This window comes from Schistocerca americana, chromosome 2 (assembly GCF_021461395.2).
Source record: "Schistocerca americana isolate TAMUIC-IGC-003095 chromosome 2, iqSchAmer2.1, whole genome shotgun sequence".
Lineage (NCBI taxonomy): Eukaryota > Metazoa > Arthropoda > Insecta > Orthoptera > Acrididae > Schistocerca > Schistocerca americana.
In genome coordinates this window covers 874,282,124-874,297,063 of record NC_060120.1, presented here as the reverse complement: position 1 = coordinate 874,297,063, position 14,940 = coordinate 874,282,124, and positions in this window count along the sequence as shown.

Below are 14,940 nucleotides of genomic sequence, written 5' to 3'. Positions count from 1 at the left end.
TAGGGGAGCCGCCCAACATTTACCTAAACGAGGTTGGGAAAATGCCTGAACACCACAAACGGGCCTGCAGACAAACCAGCCGCGTGGATTCACCCCCCAGGTCTGACTCGCCTTCATATCTCGCAAGGTACCATATTGCGCCGTATGCTATGGGAGCAGGTCATGCACTAGGTCTTTCTACTCTTACTAAATTTTGATTGCAGTTAAGCTGTCTCTGCACAGTATATTTCAGTGATAGTAATGAGTGGAAGACTAATATTGTTTCTCATTTTATTTTCGAGTTTTCCATTTTCTTCTTCCTAATGAATCCAGTTAATCCCATTTTATGTTTCTAAAGTTCATGACGCACATGACAATCACACAAGCTACTTCGAATGTGATACTGAACTTCCGACTGACTTTGGGTTAGCATTGGGAAGCAGTATAATGTCGAAAATCTCGATGGAAACAGGAGCCATTGTGAGATAAGGTATGGGCCACAAGTTGCGGAAATGCTGGAAAAAAGAAAGAAGCAAGTTTAAAGTGTCTCATTGAGTAGTTTGGAATTTAAAACAGATTAATTTGACAAAGATGGCGAGGGAAACGTCTACAGTGGTTTATTTAAAGACTATTGCATTAACTTGAAGTGATTTAGGTAAAAAGTGGAATATTAGTTCGATATCTGGACATTTGCACTGCCTGATCTCGCGTCCGTCGGCCGTCGTAATTTAATTACAGTAATTGATTGGTAATGTTGATTGTTGCCGACTTACGTGGTGGGTCTTAATCAAAATGATATTTCATTCAATTTTGATTTACGATTACATGATTTTGTGAAGTTCTCTTTTTTAAACAATATTAAACATGAGTGGAAATTATTTTTTACGTTAATGAACGTTAGACTCCCTGAATCTTAAAGCATGAACATATAAGTTGAACAATGGAATAAACTTTTCATATTAATTTCCTTGGCTAGTCAGTTCACTTTAAAGCAAAAAAATCTTTAGTTATTAATTACAATTGCGGCCCACTCACGCGCGAGAGTATTTCTTCTTACCTCCGTTAACCATTGCATTGTAGTCGGCTCTCGGCTCTCGGCTATGGTACTGAAAATAAGAATCTTAACGCTACGTATTTTCTTCAACGTCGGGCGGCTGTGGAGAAAAATGTATATTATGTTAATAGCGGGCGAGTTTTTCGCTTCCTCTAATTTTTATAAGTTAATATCTACACGTAATGGCGTCGTTGGCTGCATCGGCCGCTGCGATTGTTGCACTGTAAATCACTCGTATGCAGGTTAATTCAAGGAAGGCAGACATGAAATCGGGATCACCTCTTACAAATTAAAAGCGCACAATAATATTAAATCAATATATTATTTACTTAATTAGTACAAATATGCTTACATTTGCCAGCACTCGCAAGATGTTCGTCTACACGCAACCAAGACAAGCGAAGAAGTGAAGACGACCAAAAAATTAACAAAAGAGCGTATCTTGCCCTCTTTAGATAATTTTGTTATATTTCTTTGCCCTCGAAACTTACACAGAGAAATTATTATAATGATAAATGAGAAAAATGTATATTATTAAATTTTTAAATGTCTCTGCTCTATAAATACTGTTTTTTTTAAGTCTCTTCTTATTATTTCACTGGAGACGCTATACTGGCTCAGTGAAACTTTAAGAATTGCGCCCAATCAGGAGGTGAGATGTCAGTAGAGACCGAATCGCCTGACGTTAGTCTGACAGTCTCGAAGAAGTTCCACTAGTACGGTATGTGACAGACACTACAGAACTTGTAGTGATGATCCCACAACTACCTTGCTCTCAAGAACCTCAAGATTACGAGTGAGATAAGCGTTTCACAAGAGTAGCAATTAATACTAGCGGTGGTGGCAAGCAGTGGCGTCTCTACTGGGCAGACCATTTGTCCAAAGTGATGAGCAGAAACAGTCGCGGGACTGCAGCAGGCCTATTACACCGCCGCCTGTGGCTCTTGTCATAGTTAATAAGGAAGAGCCGAAGAAGTAGTGAAGGTGAGATGTCAGGTCAATGATTAAGGACATGAGGCTATGAGAGTAGATTCCAAGCTCTCTGCTGACAAGCATGCCGTCCAGGTGACGTCTCCTTTAGGCAGAAGCCCACGACAGAGGTAAGTCTGGGCCTTTACTGAGTTTGAGTGCTACTATTTAAAAAGGAAGTCTTTCCCAGACTTTGTCCCTAAAATTACGCTTGTTACTAAAAGTCAGGTTATGGCTTGACAATCTATGTCAGTGCCAAAACTACCAGCAGTGGCATAAGGATTTCAAGAGGAGCCTCGTCTGCTTGGATGCGAAGATTGGCATGCCAAAGAAATGTGCATTGATGGTCAAGGGCGGCAATAAAGTATTTCAGTGTAATAGCTCAACATGAAAGGAAGTTGGTACAGTTATCTGATCGTATCACAATTCAACAGCACGGAAGCCCCTTCGGGCAGACTAGAGTTTAGATTAAATCCACCCCACCGCAGCTCAGGTACCACCATCAAAGCAAAAATGAGCCTACCTACGAATGTAGCTAAGGATCAAAGAAGCACAGAAAGTAGCTCAGCTTCTCAGTGGAAACAGGAGAGAAATATGCGTATCTGCGTTTGCACTGATGACACAGGGCTAGCTGACGTAAAAGCTAGTTGTGATTTCAGCAGCAGAGTGCTAAATGTAATTTGGCTGGTTGGATCACTCGTCCTGAATCGGTAGAAGGCGGTATAAGTCGGAAGTCTTCGGCTCAGAATTATTAGGGAGTCGCTGCAGATAATCATACAAACCACTACAAAAATATCTCTCTTTCTTTCTTTCTTTCTTTCTTTCGCTTACGCCATAGTCCCGCAGCGATCGCAGGGTCGGCGTGGTTACAACGGATTTCACAGTGTTAGTGTTAGGGATGGCCGGATGCCCTTCCTGCCGCCACTCCGTACCCCCAGGACGGAATCAGTGTACCGCAACTGTCTGTGTCTAGTGTAAATCGTGAAAAAGTGCGGACGTGTTGCAAATGTCTGCGACCCGTGTAACTGAGGCGGAACGTGGGGACCAGGCCAGTATTCACCTAGCGAGATGAGGAAAACCGCCTAAAAACCACATCCACTGGGCGGATTCGATCCGGGGCCGGCGCGCTTGCCCGAGTCCAGGAAGCATCTCGTTAGCGCGCTCGGCTACCTTGGCGGGTTTCTACAAAAATATCATACTACCACTGAAAATATAATACATTTTTATTTTTAAATCTCGATCCACGTACTACCATCTTGGTCTACGCTAAAAATATTAATTGACCTGTGTTCCATAGTTACATATAAACATTAAAACTGTTTAACAAAATAAGATCATTGTTCTGAGAAGACTCAATAGCATTTATTTTACTAGCTTGCTTTTGTTCCTTTTCATAACATTTTGTGCTATTTAGAATCAGGAAACGCTCTTTTCTAACACAGGTATCAAATAGTAAGATATATTATAAAGAATATCATGAGCTGCTAGGAACGGTGAAAGTTTAAGCACGGCTTCCGTAATTCGTTCACCGAGCGTTGTCGTGCCTTTAGACAAAACCTCTGCAAAAGTTGCGCATGATTTTTCAGTAATATCACTCATTCTATTAATATGCTTTTTTGAGTGCTACTGTTTCTTTACTACAGTTACAGTAGCTATTATAGAATCATTACAGTATTTGCATTTTGCATTATAGCTGTAACAGTTCTGACACTATATGTAACTGGCTTTTCTCTTTTGATGCTAGTCAGTTGTCAGGATGAGCATTACTGCAAAGGGCGTTTGATTCTAAAGCATTATGTCAGGGTGTAAAACACTAAATAAATTACTTTTTCTCTCTTAACAACATGTGGGAAGGGTGTGTTCTTCCTTGGCTCGGGTATGAGGTAGAATGAAACAGCATTTTACATAAGATAACTTTTATTGAAAGTTTTGTACAACTGTTCCCTTACTGGATGTTCTGGCTCGGAGAGCGGCAGCTGTGTCGTTTTCGAATTCTTCTGCGGCGGCGTCTGGTTACGCCTGGCGGTGTGTATCTAGTGTCGCCGTCTCGCCGACTGGAGACGCGCATCGTGCTGTGGCCCGTTGAATTATTGAGAGCGAAGTCGTGCATCGGACGGTGATACCTTGGGTGTGGCGTCCCAGTGTTTCTCTTCTCTAAACGGCCGCGTGTGTTGTGCGTCGGCCAGCGGAGCGGCGCGGCGGGTAAAGGCCAGTGTCCCGGACTCGAACAACGGACTCCCGCTTGCCAGTCTTCGGCTGTCAGATCTTCATCCCAGCTCACAGGTGACTGCTGATGTGAGGCCGTGTCCTTCCCGTCCTCACGAGTCACTCGGGTACGTAAAAATCAGACTTTAAATACCTTTTAACTTCTGTCTTCTGGCGCCGAGGCTGCTGCTTGCTATTCCATTACAGCGGCGGACTTGGTGCGTCTGTGTAGGATGTAGTTCTCTTCTTGCATGACGGTCTTCAGCACCGAAACTGAACTGAAAACTATTACTACTCTTCTCGTTGGGTCCACTGCATCTCGCGTATTGATTCACTTCAGTTCACTGGAGGTGAACGACTTCACGGTCATTGCCACTTCTGTCACGTTGAAAAGCTTCTCGAAGAATCTTCTTAACGTCGGTCATTGGCTCTTGGAATGTAGGCGAGGGCCTTTGATCACATGTGACAACTGAGAAACACGTGAGCCGGTCGGGCGATGCCCTGACGGCTGAATCGACAGCGTCCGCTTATGTGGGGAGGACGATGTCTTCTCCTGAACTTGCTGACTTCACGGTCATTGTCTCTTCTGCTCTGCCCGCTGTTTGCCAGTATGTAACTCTCTAAACTAAACCAAGTTTTTAATTTATTTTCTAATTTCTACTTCACTTTGATTTCACTAATTTATTTACTTATCTTAAGTACCACTCAACATAGCAATTATTAGGGCCCTTTGCTATCCATGAACGAAATGTTGGATCCTCCTCCCATGCAGTACGAGATTGCTGAAGTCTGTGATGAGTTTTTGTCATCTCACCTATTTGCATCTTCTTTTTGACTGGCATACATACACCAGACACATCTTCATCACTAGTTGACATTACATCATTTTAATAAATTACACAAATTAACACAAAATGTTAATGGTATAATATGTTGCTTGACAAGATGTGTTATGTACACAACTAGAGCACGAAGAGCTGAGAATGACAGTTAAACAATTCACAGCCCAGCTGCAGGAATAACCACACGTAATATCATTCACTATAGGAAGCACGTAGTCGAAATCCATTGCTAGTTAAATATTGAAATATTAAGCCGAACTATAATGGACACAGGGCGCTAAAATGAACCTTACTACACATCAGGTCCCTGCGAGGCGCGTATGTTGAAAGACGTTCTTGCACTAAATTAAATAATCTTAACGTAAGCGTAGTCCATTGTTACACAAGTGGTTGGTAATCGCTTGATAATTACCTGATAATATATAGAGAGTTGATTTTTTTTTTCGCAACGGTTTCTCGTTAAAAAAAAAAGGAAAAATTTCAAAATTATCACTGAGAGAGGTGGCGCAGTGGTTAGCGCACTGGACTCGTATTCGGCAGGACGACGTTCCAAACCCGCATCCAGCCATCCAGATTTATGTTTTCCGTGATTTCTCTAAATCTCTCCAGGCAAATGCCGGGACGGTTCCTTAGAAATGTCACGGCCGATCCCGTTCCTCATCCTTGACGCAATCCGTGCTTATGCTCCATCTCTAATGACCTCTCCCTTCCTCCCTTCTCAAAATTATAATATTTTCGTTTATAATTCTTCTCTTAGGATCATACATCACACAGGACTTGAAATTATGATATGCTTGTGATCTTTATTATACACGTAAGAACCCTGTTTTCGGCTGGCAGTCATTTCTTTTTGGTTGCAACCAATGGTACGCAGCTGACAATTTGGTAGCACTGTGTGAGGCGTCCATTGTTCTCTCTTCTGTTATCTTTAGTACTTCCTTCAGTTTCACACTGCTTCCTTTCCTTGTGATAAGTGTATGTAATTGTTGCAGTTAGCATTTTTATTAAACACGTCAGTACATAAGACGATTTCGCCGATTTTTTCCTCCGTGCGTGACTTCTGCTTTTGCAGAAACATGAAGTGCAGGTAACGGTGCCTGTACTGCAGGAGAGAAGCGGGGCTTGTTAACCTTCGCGTGGCTGCTCACCCCGTGGCGGCCAATGTGGGTCCTGGGTTTGCTTCCTCCGCTCATTGCAACCCCCTCAGGAAATCGGCCAACTTACAGTTAAGATTCTGTACACATAAACAGGTCATTTCAGCAGATTGCAAGTGTGACTGGCAGCAGTCTGGAAGAAGAACCAGCTACCCACCCACCATAAGCTTTGCCAAAAAAGTGAGAGCAAAAGTGACAGAGGACGAATAACAGACAGGGCAGTAGCGACTTGCTAAATACCAAGTTGTGGAAGATGTAACAGCAGAAGAAAGAAGTCAGTTTATGCAAGATAGCTGGCCAAATCAAGTGTTAGAAGAAGACTGACTCAAATGAAGAACACGAATGCTACTGGTGTCAAATTTGGGAAGGACTTATATGAAGCAGTAGTAGACACTCGAGCTGTCTCTTACGTAGGTGTGAAACTTGGCGAGAGAGAATGTGTGAAATCTTATGGGACTTAACTGCTAAGGTCATCAGTCCGAAAGCTTACACACTACTTAAGCTAAATCATCCTAAGGAGACACACACACACACACACACACACACACACATATATATATATATATATATATATATATATATATATATATATATATGTATATATATATATATATATATGGAGGACTCGAACCTGTGCCAGGACCAGCCGCACAGAAACTTGGCGACTGATGAAGTCTAGAAAAGAGTAAGACCTTTCCAAAAATCACGCAACGCTAGTTTGGAACGCAGATTACACCATCAGATGGGAAGCGGAATCGACAAAACGATGAACATGAATCTAGAGAAAAGAAAATACATAGATTGTAATTCACGTTTGAAAGGACTAGAGACTACCGCAGTACAATATTTCTGTCTCTTGTCCGGTTACACCAATAACACAAAATGAATAAAAAAAACAGTTATTCTGACTGCGCATCATGGGAGCCAAAAGGAAGTCGTATCCTGAGCAATTTACGTGAAACCATCTGCTTGCAAACGCAGAAAACTACTTGTGAAACAGACATGCTTTTAAGATCTAAGCTACAAATGTTAATATGTGAAGGCCCTTGTTGAAGTCCTAAAGTGAAAATTTACACTCAGAATATTTTAATATGAATGGAAGGGGTCTGACTGCAACAATCTTTCGGTTAACACTTTATTCAATAAACATGTTCATGTCGAAGAGAGTATGGAAGACTGTGGAATAGTATGCAGACTACATTGGCGGAAAAGAATATCAACACCAAGGGCGACTTGTGCGAGATAAACGAAAATTGGTAGGTGTGTTCGTATTTCTGAAAGATGACGTCTATTAAAATTTCGTGCCAGACACTTAGGAGAAGCGCCACTATGAGGATGCTAATCAGGTTTGCTTTAAGTACACACTGTAACGATCGTGAGCATTGCTTGCCTTTGGGATTATGCGTGGTGAGTTGATGTTAGTCAAGAACGCTTTTTAGGCGACGAAGACACCAATGGTAACACCTCGCTGAGTTTGAACGAGGTCGTGTAATAGAGCTACTATAAGCTGGATGTTCAAGAATGGTTCAAATGGCTCTGAGCACTATGGGACTTAACAGCTATGGTCATCAGTCCCCTAGAACTTAGAACTACTTAAAGCTAACTAACCTAAGGACATCACACAACACCCAGCCATCACGAGGCAGAGAAAATCCCTGACCCCGCCGGGAATCGAACCCGAGAACCCGGGCGTGGGAAGCGAGAACGCTACCGCACGACCACGAGATACGGGCGCTGGATGTTCCTTCAGCGATAGTGCAGAAAGAATTGGCAAGAATGTAGCCACTGTACTTGATTTTTGGCAGCGGTGGTCATGGGGATCTACATTCCCAAGAAGACCAGACTCGGGACGGCCACGTGTCAGCACCTGGAGGGAAGACCACTGTGTTCGGCGTATAATTCTGGCGCATCCTACTGCATCTGAAGCATCATTTTGAGCAGCAGTTGTCACCACAGCGACGCTAAGAACTGTTACAAATAGGTTACTTCACGGACAGCTCCGAACCAGATGACGTGTAGCGTGCGTTCCATTGACCAGAAACCACCGCCATTTGCGGCTTCAGTGGTGTCGAGCACGAGGTCATTGGAGAGCGAGGTGGAGATCTGTTGTGTTTTTAGATGAAAGCTTTTTCTATCTCGGTTGGGAGGGAGCTAGTCGAGGCCTTGCAACTAACCTGACAGCGTGCTAAACGCACTGGGCCTACACCTGGAGTTATGACCTGCGGTGCGATTTCGTATGACAGCAAGAGTACTCTTATGGCTGTCACACGACCCTGGCTGCAAATTTGTATGTCGATCTGGTGATTCGACCTGTTGTGTTGCCATTCACGAACAGCATTCCAACAGCATAACATACTGCTGTTGTAACCCAACATGCTCTTCAGCTTGTCGATCTGTTGCCTTGGCCTGCTCGATCACCGATGGGTGTGCAATCGAGCACATGTGATACTTCATCAGACGACAACTCCAGCGTCATCCGTTTTCGTAAGTTCGCTTTTTTCTACAGTACTACTTTTATTTTATGAATCTTGTAAGCAGGAAACCTGTTAACACACTAAAAATAATACTATAGAACGAAAGAAAACCAGCGCTTGTCATTTATTATGTTTTTCTTCCACGAAACGACGGAAGAGTCATTTAAAATCCGTAAACAGCATTAACCGTCCCTCAATTGACCACCAAATGCAACAGGCATGGAACTCTACCCCACAAATTGACATCCGATAACTGTAGAACACAATGCAGGCACGATTGCATACTTGCATTCAACAATCTGGCGGTTACACCGGTTATCAAGGTACAAGAATTTACATTTGCAGGGGCTTAACCCCGTGCTTACATTAACCGGTGATCTAGCACTGTTAATCATTTAAATATGTATTCTCTAGACTGAGCCTTTGCATTTCCCTTTACAGATCTTTTAGTTTCCCTACGACGTTCAAGCGTCTGACATTCCACGCCCCGACGCGTAGAGCGTTATCCTTTCGTTAACTATTCAATCTTTTTCTCATGGTCACCTCCCCCTTGCCAGTCTCCTCCCAGAAATCCGAAACAGGCCACATGTCCTGTGGATGCACGTTACGTGTCTTTAATGAAGTGGTTCCCATTGCCTTTTGAATCCTCATGCCGTTGATCATTGCTGATTCTTCCGCCTTCAGAGGCAGTTTCCAATTCCTAGGAAGAGAGAGTGCCCTGAACCTCTGTCCGCTCCTCCGCCCTCTTTGACAAGGCCGTTTGCAGAATGAGAGTGACTTCTTATGCCGGAAATCTTCGGGCGATTATTAATCAAAATGTAAACAGTGGCGGGTTTCGAACCCGGGACCGAGGACGGTTTGATTACTAATCAAAGACGCTACGCCTTTTTTTTTTTTTTTTTAAAAAAAATCTCGTTATGTTCGTTATTGGTCCTGGTATTTGTTCGGGGTAGACGTCCCACGATGCTTGTGAAAGTTCGTTGTTGATCCATTAACTTAGTTTTTTTTTATTACAGAGGGCTGATAACCCTCTGCTGAACACGCTGAGCTACCGCGCCGGCTTGCCGAGGCCAGGGGTACACGGATTGGATTCTAGATGACTGGAAAACCGTGACCTGGTGAGGTGAGTCTCAGTTTCAGTTGGTAAGAGCTGATGGTACGGTCCGAGTGTGGCGTAGACCCCACGAAGCCGTGGACCCAAGTTGTCAACAGAGCACTGTGCAATCCGGTTGTGGCTCCGTGATGATGCGACCTGTGTTTACGTGGAATGTACTGTATCCTATGGTCCAACTGGTCCGATCATTGACTGGAAGTGGTTGTGTTCGGTTACTTAGAGACTAATATCAGCCGTTCATGCACTCCATATTCCCAAACAACGATGCCATGTCACTGGAACACAATTGTTCACGATTAGTTTGAAGAACATTCTGGGCAATTCGAGCGAATGATTTCGTCATGTTTCCCGACATAAATCCTGTCGAACATTTATGGAACGTAACAGAGAGGTCAGTTTATGCAAGACATTCTGCACCGGCAACACTTTAGCAATTATGGACGGCTGTAGAGGCAGCATGGCTCAATAGTTCTGCAGGGGACTTCCAACGACCCACTGAGTCCATGCCACGTCGAGTTGCAGCGCTACGCCCGGAAAAAGATCCGACACGATAATAGCACGTAAACTGTGACTTTTGTCGCCTTAGTGCGTTTGGTTACAGTGACCTAGATGTAATTTGTGAAGTAAAGAGCTTCCACGAATTATTCTAAAGCTATCATCAGCGATGTTACTCTAGTACCCAACGACTTCTTTACTTCTGTGAAACCTGTCTTTACTTAAGGGCAAGAAACATAAAGCAGGACGCAGTTATGTTTCACCTTTCTCATAGCAGACGAAAATATCTTGAAGAAAAATCCCTTGGCAAATTATGTGTTGTAGAACCACAGGACAGTGAAAAAATAGCTAAAATGAATAATCAATTGGAATAACATCAAGCCCATTACAATTATTTGTACAGAACTTCGCTGGTAATCTAACCAAAGTGATGAATTGTGTACGCCCTTGTATTACACTGAGAACTTGGAGCCTACTCAGAAGAGTTGTGACAGTCTAAACGGCCACCAGAGTGCGTTAATAATGCTCACGTTTAATGCTGTTAACATTCCTGGTAGAGTATACGGACGTGAACAGCGTCAGAACAGTCTGAAGGACACGGAAGTTGCAAGAACACCCCACTCCTACTAAACCTACAGAAATGTCTCAGTTTACCCGGTGATATTCACTTTTTGGGTTTGCTGTTCTTGTCATCATCATCATCATCATCATCATCAGCATCATTTATGACTGATTATGCCTTTCAGCGTTCAGTCTGGAGCATAGTCCCCCTTATAAAATTCCTCCATGATCCCCTATTCAGTGCTAACATTGCTGCATCTTCTGATGTTAAGCCTGTTACTTGAAAATCATTCTTAACCGAATCGAGGTACCTTCTCCTTGGTCTACCCCGACTCCTCCTACCCTCTAATGCTGAACCCATGAGTCTCTTGGGTAACCTTGCTTCTCCCATGCGTGTAACCTGACCCCACCACCTAAGCCTGTTCGTCCTGACTGCTACATCTATAGAGTTCATTCCCAGTTTTTCTTTGATTTCCTCATTGTGAACACTCTCCTGCCATTGTTCCCATCTAATAGTACCTGCAATCATCCTAGCTACTTTCATATCCGTAACCTCAACCTTATTGATAAGGTAACCTGAATCCACCCAGCTTTCGCTCCCATACAACAAAGTTGGTCGAAATATTAAACGGTGCACAGATAACTTAGTCTTGGTACTGACTTCCTTCTTGCAGAAGAGTAGATCGTAGCTGAGCGCTCACTGCATTAGCTTTGCTACACCCCGCTTCCAGTTCTTTCACTATGTTGCCATCCTGTGAGAATATGCATCCTAAGTACTTGAAACCGTCCACCTGTTCTAACTTTGTTCCTCCTATTTGGCACTCAATCCGTTTATATCTCTTTCCCACTGACATTACTTTCGTTTTGGAGATGCTAATCTTCATACCATAGTCCTTACATTTCTGATCTAGCTCTGAAATATTACTTTCCAAACTTTCAATCGAATCTGCCATCACAACTAAGTCATTCGCATATGCGAGACTGCTTATTTTGTGTTCACATATCTTAATCTCACCCAGACAGTCTATTGTTTTCAACATATGATCCATAAATAATATGAACAACAGTGGAGACAGGTTGCAGCCTTGTCTTACCCCTGAAACTACTTGAACCATGAACTCAGTTTACCGTCAACTCTAGCTGCTGCCTGACTATCTATGTAAAGACCTTTAATTGCTTGCAGTGCAGAAGTTTGCCTCCTATTCCATAATCTCGTAGAACAGACAATAACTTCCTCCTAGGAACCCGGTCATATGCCTTTTCTAGATCTATAAAGCATAGATACAATTCCCTGTTCCATTCACAACACTTCTCCATTATTTGTCGTAAGCTAAAGATCTGGTCTTGACAACCTCTAAGAGGCCTAAACCCACACTGATTTTCATCCAATTTGTCCTCAATTAATACTCGCACTTTCCTTTCAACAATACCTGAGAAGATTTTACCCACAACGCTGATTAAAGAGATACCTCTATAGTTGTTACAATCTTTTCTGTTTCCATGTTTAAAGATTGGTGTGATTACTGCTTTCGTCCAGTCTGATGGGACCTGTCCTGACTCCCACGCCATTTCAATTACCCTGTGTAGCCATTTAAGACCTGACATTCCACTGTATTTGATGAGTTCCGACTTAATTTCATCCACCCCAGCCGCTTTATTGCTCTGCAATCTATTAACCATTTTCTCCACTTCCTTAAATGTGATCCTATTTCCATCATCATTCCTATCCCATTGTACATCGAAATCTGAAACATTACTGATCGTATTTTCACCTACATTGAGCAACTCTTCAAAATATTCCCTCCATCTGTCCAAGGCATCAACAGGATTCACCAGCAGTTTTCCTGACCTGTCCAAAATACTTGTCATTTCCTTCTTACCTCCCTTTCGAAGACTGCTAATTACACTCCAGAATGGTTTTCCAGCAGCTTGACCCAAAGTCTCCAACCTGTTTCCAAAGTCTCCCCAAGATTTCTTCTTGGATGCTGAAATTATCTGTTTGGCTTTGTTTCTTTCTCTGTCTACCTGAGTTCTAGTATATAGCCATTTTTGATACGCCTTCTTTTTCCTTTTACAGGCTGCTCTGACTGTGTCATTCCACCAAGTTGTTTGCTTCATCCTACCTTTACACATACTGTTCCAAGACATTCTTTAGCCACTTCTAGTACTGTATGCCTGTACCTTGTCCATTCCTTTTCCAATGACTGTCTTCAAACCTTTTAATAATCTCGTACTTGTCCCTCATAGAAAGGACAACACGTTTACGTTTAAGCATTTTGTGTCGTCAAGTTCACTTCTTCACGCAGCAACACACAAGTGGTCGTAACAGAGAACAGAAGGTGACTGTTTGCACCGTGAGAAGCTCTTCTTGGGGGCGCGCAATCCAAACTGCTCGGAGCGACACGCCTTATCTCTAAGCTGGCGCAGCTGTTGCTGTGAACAGCTTTTGATACTGCCACTACTGCTACTGCCAGTGCCAAGCCGACAGAAGTGTGCTGGTTGTTGAAACACAGCGACTGGCGGCTTGGCCGGTCAGCAGCGCCTTGTGAAGGCCCCATTAGAAGCAATGCTCCGCCAGCGGTGGCCCAGTGCGGCGACTACTGTGGGAAACTTGGTTTGGGAGTGAGGGGGATGATGGACGGTAGGGTTGGAGAGTAACAGGTGCGAGCGAGTACACAGTTCGGTTAAGCGGTCGTTCGGTTGACCGACGTTCGGATAATCTACGCTCTGCTGTAGTGTGTTTAACTGCGGAACCAGGTAGCCTTAAGAGTACATGTGTTTATGTTGTACGATAATTTCTCTCTTGCCAATACCTTCTTGGTACTGACCCCAGACACTAGAACAGTACTTCACAATTGATATTGATGTCCTGTGAATGCGAGAATACCCTGTGACTCCAATCACCCTGGGGCAAGATAGCCAATCATAATCGTATATTCTGCACTGCAATTGAACTACTAGAAATATGTAGATAAACTAACTGTATCGTTATAGGTCGCTGTCTGGTGTACTTTGGCACATATGCCCGCGAATAACCACGAATGGACATACTGCAGAGTCATCTATCTACATAAGCAGTAGTAGTGCAGGGGATGGTTCAGCTACAATACAAAAACTGGGAATATGCTGCTGTGTCATTGATAGGAATTGAACTTACGAAAAAACTGTTAAAATTGCGCCGGCCGGGGTGGCCGAGCGGTTCTAGGCGCTACAGTCTGGAACCGCGCGACCGCTACGGTCGCAGGTTCGAATCCTGCCTCGGGCATGGATGTGTGTGATGTCCTTCGGTTAGTTAGGTTGAAGTAGTTCTAAGTTCTAGGGTACTGAGACCTCAGCAGTTACGTCCCATAGTGCTCAGAGCCATTTTTTTGTTAAAATTGCTAAAACTGATCGCACTATCAACTGTGGTGCTAATTACAGTACATAGTCCCATATCGAAGGTGTCTTTTTCAGCCCATTTTTCCACTGGTATGCTGTTGATTACCACATAATGACTGACTGATACCACTTGTTACAGATAGAGTTTTGTTGGGTACAACACCTTCAGGGGATGGCCAGCACCAAAACAGTGATCTTGTACATGGGTGCAATATGAGGAATCAGTGCTGCTGGAACCTTGGAAATGGAATACAAAGACGTCTACTGCCCTGTCACTGTGGAAGATGAGATTAAATGTAAAGATCATCACCTTTGGACAGCTGTTTTGAAATGCTCCGCAACGCTGCAAACTCTTCCACTTTCCATATGATGTGATGTCTTCCACATCTTTGTCAGTAAGGAACACCGCCTCAGTCGTTTATTTCAATCACACTGTATGTTATGGGAGAAGCATGGTTTACACCATATGGTGTCCAGCTTTCAATGAGAGCCAATGGATCGAGAAGTGTTAATGTCGGTTTAGCACCTGACACAGACCTCGAAGTCATGGCAGAAAAACAATGTATGGCTGTGTGCACAGCTGTAGTCATACACTGCTTCGATGTGAGACAGCAAGAAACCGTTTATCTAACTGCTTATGAAACAACAACAACAACATAAGAACCCTTATGACCGTCGATAAGGTCTTCCTCCAGAACAGGCGACAAAACTTTAC